The following is a 12079-nucleotide window of genomic DNA, read 5'->3' on the forward strand; positions in this document are numbered from 1 at the left end:
ATACTATTGAATATATTGTACTCGCAAAAAAATGTTAAAAATATGCTTATTGTAAGGGGGAGCCTTATCAAGGTTCACTCACTTTTCCTCCTTATTTGTCATCATCAAAAAGGGGGAGATTGTTTGCCTAATATGGTTTACTAATCTTGTTTTGATGATAACAAATAAAAGGTCACTTAACATGTTTTGTTACAAGTAATGAAATTTTAGAAATCAAGTCATTAAGTTCAAATGAATACAAAGATGATTGCAAGACTCCATGGAAAAGGAATATGAAAGCTTAAAGATCATGAGAGCATGAATATCAAAGAGGACTTGCTAAATGCTTAGAGATTTTAACTCAAAGTTCAAATGACTCAACAAAGGACGAAGCATGAAGACTCCAAGATAAAAAAGTGTTTTAAAGTCTTAAGAAGAGTCTTTATGTAAGTACTTCACTCAAATGATAATTTGATTGGATTTGAAGCTCATTAGGAATCTCATTGACTTAGAGACCATGTTTTGAAAAACCCTAGAAAATACTTTCAAAAGACTTAAATTATTTTGGGGAAAGAAAAAGATCAAAAAGAATTTGGAAATAAATTTAAAAAATCAGTTTTTTGGTCTTTCCAGCCGACTGACAAGTTTTTCCTAGTCGACTGACAAATATTTGAATTGATTTTGAAACAACCCGAGAGGACCCAGTCGACCGACACGGTTTTTCCAGACGACTAACAAATATTTAAATTGATTTTTAAACAACCCAAAAGGACCCAGTCGACTGAATCATGTCTTCCCAGTCGACTGACTCGCTCTGACTTTTAAAATCGCAGTGTTTTAAATGGATCCAGATGACTGACTTATATTTTCTAGTCGACTGACTCTTCAAGATTTTAATTTTAAACATAAAGGGTACTTTCCAAATTTGATTTTTTAATTTCTAGCCGTTATGAAAACTTGGGAAACATTCCAAGTCACTTCGGGAACACGAAATACTCTTGATTAATCATCTATAAATACCTTCCCAAGGCTAAGGATTCAAATACACCAAGCAATTACAGGAATCAAACTTTCTTACTCTCAAAACTCTCAATACTCTCTTGTGCAATTACTTTCTAAATTTCTCTACTGAGGTTTGTTGGGAATCTCTCACACATTTCTGAGCCTATACTGAATTCTTTTAATCTAGAAAGAAAGCTCACGGTGATATACTTCAAAAAGTTTCAAACTCTTTCAATTATTATTTTGAATTGAAGTATATTTTAGAGCTGAATTGTTGTACTAATCTGCTCTTATTAAGAGTGTCTTTGTACACGAAAACTTGTTCTTATTTTATAGACTGTTCAGGTTCTTGAATCGTTGTTGGACCAAGCATGGGGTATCGTTTTGAGAGGCGTACTCTAACCTACTAAAGGAGAGATTTTAAAGTTGCTCCTACCCGTAAAAGAGTGGTAATAGTGGAATCCTTGGGTGGTTTAGCCTAAGGCGAGGACGTAGGCGAGTATTGCTGAACCTCGTAAAAACTCTTGTCTCACTCTCTTCCCTACTCTCATTTAATTTCCTATTTATATTAACTGCGTGGTGGGATTTTAAATAAACCAAAGTTTAATTTGATTTTAGGATTGCGGAAATCGAAAGGGAGTATGTTGGTTGATAAATATAAATTGCGGAAACCTTAAAGGGAGTACATTGATTGGTTAACACCCAAGACTAATTAACTAAAAGTTTATTTAAAGTCTAGGTTTTTGGAAAATTGTTGGAAGTTTGAATTGTGGTTTATATTGAGAAAATAGGTACACAAATACAGGGCTTCTTATAAGTAAACAAATATTCTCAAACTCTACTTTGGTTTGCTAAAGTGCTGAAACTTGACCGCATTACTAAATTCTTTATCTAGTGTGGATTGTGTTGTGATTGATTTGGTTGGATTGTAACAGGATATACAACTTGGTATACACATTCATAAAAGTTTTACAAAGTTAATTTTCTGCTGAACTTAAAATTAAAAACCTTCTTTGCTTTTATTAAATTAAGTTAAAGAATAAATCGAAGAAATTTATAATCCCAATTCACCCACCCTCTTGGGAGTGCACCTTCCTTTTCAACGTGGTTTTGTTTTTTGGAAAATTCTAGTGAAATTTCGGTAGCATGTCGTTTGTAAATTGGACATTTTTCCATAAAAACCATGCAGATAAACCTGATAGATGCAAGCAAACAATTCATAATAATCTGCATCATGCAATTACCATTCAGTTCAAGGATGCAAGAACCTATATCCACTACCAGCATGCAACTCACATCACTGCATCAGCCATGCAGGTGGTGTTCCTGTTCAAGCATGCAATCCAGCGGATTCATTAACAATAAACTAAAACTATCCAGCAAAGAGATTTAATCATGCAGTACATTATGGATAGTAAGCGTTCAGTTAAAAAAATCATACAATTAATTTTGATTTAATTATTAAATCATCCATCAAATAATTTATCATTTATTAATCAATGGATAGTAGCATTTAGCACACTTGCAAATTATTTCAAAATTATAGTCCATCCATCTAATATGATTCAAAGTTTAAACAAAGAATGAATGGTGGCATTTAGTACAAATAGCATAGAGGCAAAAAATATAACTATAATAACATGGTGTTTTGAAAATAACCATATTACCATAAGAAGTTTATCAAATGAATTTTAATTTTTTCTACTTCCCCTCAATTATGCAGCTTATGCATTATATCCTAGCCAAACGTTTTAAATTTTCAATAGACTTACTTTGGCTATTTTATGATTAAATTGAATTTAATAATTTCGAACAGGGAATGGGCTTCAAATGTATTTGAATATGTTTGACCATTTAAGCTCCATTATGAGTTTAGGGTTATATGAGTTATAGTATAAAATTTATTCCCTAAAGCTCAATTCCAAGTGATGGACAAAGATATGCTATATTCAAAAAATATTAATATATATGCATATATATAGCATCAAAAATCTTTTAGCAAATAAATATAACTTTGTCCAATAAACAGGGGATTGTCAATATATTCATATATTTACTAATCATAATGAAATATATATATTAAGCAAATAGATTGGATATAATCAATTAAGATTTTCATTTTGGCTTGCTTTTCTAGTAATCTTAGAATAATAATAGTGTATACTAAAATTTAAGAATTCAAGTGCAAAACATTATTTAGAGATTTAAAGCATCATAGCCCCTTTTTCATACTTAATCTTAACATCTTATGAGTATTAATGAAATTTCTTTTAAAGCATCTTATAAGATAATATTCTATAACACATGATTCAACTAAAGATTTAACACAATATATATCACAAGAATCATGGCATTAAATATTTAATAAAATAGAATGAAGCAGAAATATACCAATACATTTTACTCCTTAAATGTTTAAACTTAGAATCCTTGAAGTGTTGTTCTCCTCTCTCTTAGATTTTTCATACTTTTTAAGTTTTCCCAAAAATCTTAGTACTAGTATAAATCATAAACTTCATAAAAGCATTAGTAACTAAGGCACAATATAAACATATGCATGACATTTAAATGATATACATTAAAACTATGTCATGCTCATTCAAATCATTTTCAGGTATGGGAAAACTATACATTTAAAAAATCATTTTTCTATGGGATATGATCTCCATTTCCAAACACATTCCAAAACCTCCAATCAATTGATTTTACAAAAATCGTTTTCAATAATCAAATGGTAAAATCTATGCAATAAAACCAATGGAGCATTTGCAAAGGTTTGACCCTCAAAATAGGGATACACCAAATATGAGTCGTTGCAATCTTTATGCAAATAGCAATTAAGCTTATTGCAACCAGGTTGTGATACCAATTGATGTAATTGGTGTGATCCCAAGAGGGGGATGAATTGGAGATTTAAAACTTTCTAGGTCAATTTAAGATCTCAGATAGTATTTTGCAACCACAGGTCTTTCTAAGCAGTCTTAATTCCCCCAATAATTCAAGTATGCAAATATTTAAAACATATATGACATTCTCTACCAATTAGATATTTGCATACAACAAACACATCATATACCATTTATATTTTAAAGTATGTATGTATAATAGTTGAGCAATAAATACAAACATACACGTGTGACATATCTCATTTAAATTTAAATTTGTGCATGCAAATGATTATAACTATAAATGAACAAGAATACACAAACTGAACTTAAAGTGCAAAAATTAAATAAGATAGAGAGACAGTGAGACACACGATTTGTTATCGAGGTTTGACCAAATCAGCATACGTCCCCACCTTGGGCATACCCCCCAAGGATTCCATTATTCCTGCTTACTTAACCGGGTGGAGCAGAAGTTGTTTACATCCTTTCCTTACAAGACAAGGTAAACCCTAGCTAGTATAACCCAGCAACACTTTACGGGCGGTGCCAAGACCTAGCTCAATTATGAGACTGAGCCCAACCATTCTCCCTTATGGGGCGGAGACTCCTTAGTTCAATTTTTGGGCTGAACCGAACCAGTCTCTCTTATGGGGGAGAGACTCCCCAATTCAATTCACGAGCTGAACCCAACCAGTACATAGAAAACCATTTTGTACAAATTACATGCTTCTAATGCAAGATGAGACGTACAACATTAAAACTCTAATGCACTCTCTAATGATATGAATTTTATGCTTAGTAGAGTATTGGTGTTTTTCTCAAAACAAATATTCCAATCTTCGAAGAAAGATATATATATGATAAAATGCTTCAAAGATTCATACCCAAATAAATATTTTCTCAAAAAATAGTTTTCAATAAAAATGTAGGAGAACCTAGGGTTTTGGGTTTTCAAATAATTTTTACAACATAAAAATTTATCTATGAAAGCATAGATGCAAAAATAAATCCCCTAAAATAAAAATGCTTTCTTTCAAAAAGTTTTTCAAATGAACAAAAGGAAAGAGAGAATTAAAAAAAAATTGCCCCGAGGAAAAGATTTTGCTATAAAAAATTGTTTGGGGGAACTTTGATTATAAAAAGCCCAAATATATTTAAGAGAAATTTTTTGGCTAATCAAAGTTGCTAATTAGGTTTATGGAAGGGGTATATATAGAGTTTTGGAAATTTTGACCATTAAGGGACACGCTCGGTATTTTGGAAATATTTAATTAAAAAATTAATGACATTTTAGTGCTTAAAAAATTTCCAACCTAAGAGGTTCAGTCGCTTGGTGCTAGGGCCGGTCGACTGAACATATAAAAAATTTTGAAATTGATTTTGGGTTCGGTTGGCCGTGGGAGATGACCCATCAGCTTGCCAAGGCGATTTGCCAAACCTTCATAGGTTTGATTGGTCGAGCCTAAGTCCGATTTGCTGGTTCTTGAGGTTCGGTCAGCTGATGGCATTTTGACTTAAAAGATTCGGTTGGCTAAGGCGTCTAGAAAGGCCAAGTTTTAAAGTCGGTTGATCGTGGAAGTAGTGTTAAAAAATGGTCGATCGACTGAGCCTAGTAAAAAATTTGACTTCTGGCTGGTTGGTGGACTGAGGCACTTTGAACGTGCATAGGTCGGTTGACCGAGGTCAATAAGGATCCTAGGTTTGACCTTTTTTTTGACCTTAAAGGTATTTTAAAACCTTTTTAAGTTATAGGAACATTTGAAAAGGGTTTCGTATGAAAGTTTTAGGTCCTCTAAGGTCATTCTGAGCTTTGATATTTATATCATGCATATGCATGCATTATTACAAGCCAAGATAAAAATTAAATGCAATACAAATTAAAATCATTGTCTTCGTCTTCTCCTTTACTCTTTTGTCTTCATGGAATATGCCAGATTGAGCTTTATGTCCTGTCTTGGTTTCCATGTTCTTTTGATCTTATTTATGACCTCTATATACCTGTTCACACACTTAAAAACACACATAAGATACGAGTGTTTTCTCAGCGTCAAAACAGGGATTGAACTCAAAAAGTCAACGAGAAGCTTTTCATTGTAAAAACAAGTTTTTGTTGTTTGTTGTATTGTTTGATGGTCAGGTATTGAATCGTTTCCCAGCGAGAGGGAATTCTCATTAGAGAGGTGAACTCCACATATGAGGGAGAGAAATTGTAACTTCACCTAGTAACAATGTCGATAAAGGAAATCCTTACAGTGGGTTGCTTAAGGCAAGGACGTAGGCTGTGACTTAATTTTGTAAAAACAACGGTATTCCGCTTCTTCTTCCTTACTCTCTTTATTTTCTGCAAGATATAACATGCATGCTTGGATATATTTTCTTTATCATCTTGCCAAATATTGAATAGTGTTGAATATTGAATTGTAGTAAATATTGAATCTTGTTTAAAATTGAATACTTGTGAATATTAGATACTTTCATCATCAACCAGTTGAATATCCATTCCTGTTAAATATTGTATTGTGCTGAAAATATGAGCTTGGCAAATATTAGATCTTGTTATATATAGATTGGTTGTGATTAAACTAGTATCCATTTTGAAGCATAAGTTCTAAAGTTTGTTTGAAGAATTAGAACTAAAATTAAAACAAGTGACATACAAAAATTAGTTTTTAAAAGAAAATATTTTGTTGTTGAAATTCAGATCTTAATATTGATTAATTCATTGAGGCATAAATCAAATCACGGAATTTATTCTTGAGTACATTGTTGTGAACCTTCTTGAATCAAGTCGAAAGTTATATTCTGAACAAGTGCTCAACTGAATGTGTTATCACATATTGTAAATTTAGATTGTGTATTAATTTCTATATTCATCTCTAAAGGCTCATAATTGACATAGTTTCGATTGCTGCGTATATATATTAACTATTCTATCTTCCAATATATATATATTGGAAGATAGAATAGATAAGGGTTAAAGTAAATAAATTCCGCAAATAATTTTTAAAGAACCCAATTCACCCCCCTTCTTGGGATTACATCCTAATTTCAAAATTTTTTTGACCGAATGATATCCTTTATATCAACACATGCCTTGCTCAATTATGAAGGATGTTTTTTCCTTATTCCTTGGTGCCATCCAGATCTGGTTGTACCTTGAGTAGGCATTCGTAAGTCTAAGGAGAAGGTTGCATATACCAACTAGCTAATTTTCATTAATAGGAATCAATCCTTTGGGCATTCCTTGTTTAGGTTAGTGGAGTCAATGCACATTAGCCATTTCCCATTGGCTTTCTTTACCAACACTACATTGGCTAGCCATCCTAGGTAGTTTACTTCCTTTATCAATCCTAAAACAAGGAGTTTTAGATTTGATTAACCGTTGCCTAATTTATTTCTTAAGAACATGTACATTTCTTATGCTTTATAGTGTTGCATGTTAGTTTTATCCCAAATTAGTATGTAATGATTGCTAATTATATCCTTGAAATCTCATTAGCAACCTATACGAAAAAAATCCCTATTGCTTTACAAATAGTTTGTTGGTTGTTTCCTCATCTTAATCTTAGAAGTGCTTAAACGGACCATTCTTTTGGAGTTGCGTTGTCCAGAGGGATCTCACCCACTTTCTCTGTGCATTAATTGGATCTCATTTCCTTGAGGTTGAGGTTTGAGCTCCTCCATAACCACCCTAGAATCAAGACCAGTGTTCCCTTTTAGAGCCATAAAGTAACATCTTTCATAGCTTGGTCTCCCCAGAGCTCCCCTATCTTGTTCAAGAGTGGGGACTTCATCACTAGGTCTCCATATGGTCCATAGGATTTGAGGTGCCATCATAAGACTCAATGGTTGACATCTAGAATCCTTCATGTGGGACTCCTCCATTATTTCCCTCGTAAAGTGAGCTTTGTCAATTTTTTTTGTTATGTTCTTCAAGGTAGTGCTTGAGTTATGCCAAATTTATTTAATTGGATTAATCAACCTTCATTTTTCTCGATAGAGGTTTTGGGTACTTGGTTCAGATTCCCTATGGTTTGTTAATAGGGGCATCTAAGCTACCTTTGGCCTTAAGGTTTTGTTGCTCCATTAGGGCTAAAATAATATAGACTATGAGATACACCTCCCTTACTTGGGGATTGTGCTGAAGCAAGATATAGATGTTCTCCACTACCAATACTTTCATTTGATCCTACTTGGAATGAAACACTGGTGTGTGAGGAGTATATGGCTTGAAAAAGCTTGGGCATGGTTTCTCCTGGCTAGGAAGGATCACTAAGGTGAGAGAACACAAAAATGCGTTATCAACCATCCTAAAAAATTTGGTTTCTCCTTCTTCCCACACAATGAATACATGATCAATTCATTGTTTTGTATTGCTTTATTTCCGCATGGGGCATTGATTCAAAATTTGGCAAGAGGCATCAACTATCAAAGTGCTAGCTATTAGCTTTCTTGGATCGGTGATGGTATTTCCCTATAGAAAGAATCGTACATGAACGAACACATAAATCACTTAAGAAGGGCTCCAAGAAAACCCTCATTCCTGAAGTAAGGTGATTGTCATGGAGGGACACATGAAATTAAAGAATGTTAGTGATTCCCTCATTCATTGTGAGTCATTAGCCAAGATTCTAGCCTAACTTAGGTAGCAATGAAGAATAGAAGACTAGAATTTGATGATGAAAACTTAATGGGCAATTTCGTAGATAATGGACCTATAGGAGGAGAACGTTTTTGTTTTTTAAAAAAATCATGCGAAATTCAAGGCAAACCATAACAGGATCAATGTTCGCAATAGGCTTCATGAACTTGATCTTGAAGGATAATCATTGGTTACTATATAGTTATCCAACAAGGACATGTTGGTTGTCACTTTATTGTTTGTCATTTAGAGCTCCCTATTTGATATGGACTACACAATAGATAGTCTCCATCTCCCATCCATTTCCATTTTCTAGTTCGTACCTTTCCTAATTAGAACTAAGGACATCCCACAAAAGCATCTCAAACTTTAACCATTAGGATGTGCCATTAGGGATGGTAATCACTTTTGATAAAAGGAAAAATACAAAGAGTATGCATGACAATGCCCAAAATGGAAATATTCCTTAATAGGGGATCATAAGGTCTTCACATGTCTTATAACAAAGGCAGACGTCAAACATGTCTATTATAATAGCAACTTTCACCAATTTACCATATGGTAAATTGAGGGAGTAGATGTAAGCCCCTGTAATACCATTGTAATGGGTCATTAATGATATTCATAGGTGTATCATGAGCTTCTTATTTGAGAAGTTATTGGGCACCTTGTATAAATTTAAGGATGGTGCAACAAGATAATGGTAGCTCATTATGCCCACTTCCTTGATTTATTGCATCCATTATGCTAATTAGGCAACAATTACTCCTACAGTACTCATAGTTGATTGTGCCTTTGTTAAGGATAAGTGGAGCCCTTATAAGCCCAAGGGCTGTTTATGAGTCCCTAAAATATATGATTTTAGACCCTCATTTATCTTTATTTATCCTCATTTTATTATGTATTTGCCTAGAGTTATCATTCTTTAGAGCTATGCAAGGTTTGTTTGCCTTTTCAGGAAAAATAGGTTAGAACCATGGAGTTAGGCATTACAGGAAGTCAAGGAGGATTTGGAGAACTCAAAACTCAAATCCAGCTGCCTAGCCAAGCTTCGAAAGCTTTAGATCATGGATGGACATGAAGATGACGCTCGGCCATGTGGTGCGACCAACAAACCACAGGGGTGACCTAGTATTCCATTGCGAACTCCAAGGTTCAGACTAAGATCAAAATGCTTCAAGATTTGACCACGTGCTCGACCAAGTGATCCTCTAGGGTGACCACGTTGAGATACAGAGACAGAACTGAAATTCAGAAATTCTGAGAGTCTCGATGAAGTGTTCGACCAAGAGACCTTCATGGGCGACCATGTTGAGATATTGAGATTTCCTGAAGATTGAGATACTGTAAGTCTCAACCATCAAAACCCTGAGGCACGATGAAGTCAAAGACATTAAAGATTCGAATCCCTGACTTCCTACAAGTCTCAACCAAGGCACGCACAAGAATGACAGAAGGGCGACTTGGTCGACAGCGACGATCTGCTGCGCGAGATTTGCTACAAATTTTTTGAACTTGCCAAACAACCCTTGTAAACCCTAGAGCCTATAAGTATTCACTACGAACACAAGCTCTGGGTCCCTATTTGGCCTCTCTTAGGTTAGTGATAGACCTAGGAAGTCATTGAGAGCCAATTTAGAATAGGTTCGTGTATGGAGTGTCTGACGGCCTTTGACAAACGGCGGCGTTCATACAACAGTCGTGTATATTAAGATATCTCCTTGTACTTCTAGCATTAGTGATAGACATTTGTAATGATAAAGGGATGATATTTTTACTCATGCTTTCTTTTACTGCTTTCAATTTACTACTTTCCATTTACTTGCTATGTGTTTGATGAAAGATTGCATATAAGGATAAGCATTGCTACGTATTAGTAAGAGGGAAATAGTCAGCTACGGAACTAGGGAGGTGTTTGTTATCATTGAGATAGGGTATACTTCGATTCATGACCATAATTTGGATGGTTAGTGCACCATTGCTACCCTGTGCCCTCGATCACCCTTTTCCCGCTTTGGCCTACTCGAGTTAGTACTTCTATGGAAGTCTAGATAAGCGTAGTTAGAAGCATGGCATACAACGTCTAATTTGGACCCTAGTGTCGCTTTGTAGGAGTAGGGTAACTTATAAATTTACTTGCTTTCCAGAAGTTTAGATTTATTTGCTTTCAGTTACATGCTTTCCAGTAGTTGTTAAATAATCACCATTGTAAAATACCATCTTTCACTTCTTTTTCATAACAAGGCTTTGGTCAACTAAATTGGAAGTAGTTTAATAACTACACTTCAAGTCTCCGTGGATAAATACCCGACTTACCCACTTTATGCTGAACTTGGGATAGTTAGGTTTATAAATATTATTTTTGGTAGTTAAGGACCTAAGCCTTGGCGAGTCTACCAAATTTTGGTGTCGTTGCCAGGGACTTGGCTTTGGTTATAAGTCAACTTCTGCTTTAAAGTATTATTGCTTTGTTCTTTTGATTTTCTCTCCTTTTTTTTCTTTTACTTTCTTTGTTAATTTCTATTTTCTTTTTCTATTTTTGAAGTTTGAATCTGTGTGCTTACACACGTGTATGTTTGATCGGCATTCTTTGGAACCTGATATAACTCCCATAGATCTCGAGAATGAAAAAATACTGTAGGTCCCTTATGAAACCTATCTCTAATCCAAAGAAGGCTGAGTTGTCTGAACTGAAAGCAATGGCCAAAGATAACCCCCCGATTCCCACTAAACAAATCCCGGAACCCCATGCTCCCCACCGACCTGTGGTGGGAGAGCAACAACTTCGACCTCTTATGGAGTACTTTATACCTAATGCATACACATTGCCGTCTTGCATCCGGTTCCCGGATGTTCAGGTAGCACAATTTGAAATTAAGACTTTGATCATCTCGATGCTACCCAACTTTCATGAGAACTTTGCTAAAAATCCTTATCAGCATTTAGATGAGTTCTTGGAAATTTGTTCCACCATCCACATCCTTAATTTTAGTGATAATGCTCTCTGTCTTAGGCTTTTCTTGTTCTCTCTAAAGGATAAGGTCAAATATTGGCTAACGTCCTTAGAACGAAACTCAGTGGCCAATTGAGCCACCATACAACATGAATTTCTTAAAAAGTACTTCCCAATTAGGAAGACTAACCAGCTTCGGAGAGCCATCACAAGTTTCTCACAGATGGATAGGGAACTTTTTTTCGAGACTTGGGAGCACTTTAGGGACCTGCTCCATAAATGCCCACATCACTAGGTCCCCAAGTGGCAATTAGTCCAAACTTTCTATTAAGGGTTGGCTGAGAGAGATAAGTTCATAGTTGATGCATCGTGTGGAAGTACTTTCCTCACTAAGAAAGAGAACGAGGCCTGGATTCTCTTTGAAAATCTGCCTGAAAAATTCTCAACAACACATGGCTAACACTTGTAGACTACCTAATTCATCAAACTCAAAACCAAAGGGAATTTACGAGTTGGCCACTAGCCAAGACCTAGCCCCTACCTTGCATGCCATATCCAAAAAATTAGACCAGTGCTTGTCCCTAGGACGGCAAACAACGGTGTATGCAGAGGTAT

At 34.8% G+C, this 12079-nt stretch overlaps 1 non-coding gene across 1 annotated transcript; it reads right to left on the minus strand.

The window, feature by feature from the left end:
• Positions 1–11655: 11655 nt before the first annotated feature.
• LOC131163163 (small nucleolar RNA R71) lies at positions 11656–11761 on the minus strand. Its single transcript, XR_009138942.1, has one exon. It is a non-coding gene; the product is annotated as a small nucleolar RNA R71 (small nucleolar RNA).
• Positions 11762–12079: the final 318 nt, after the last annotated feature.

The sequence above is a fragment of the Malania oleifera genome, chromosome 8, assembly GCF_029873635.1.
Source record: "Malania oleifera isolate guangnan ecotype guangnan chromosome 8, ASM2987363v1, whole genome shotgun sequence".
In the NCBI taxonomy this organism is placed as follows: domain Eukaryota; kingdom Viridiplantae; phylum Streptophyta; class Magnoliopsida; order Santalales; family Ximeniaceae; genus Malania; species Malania oleifera.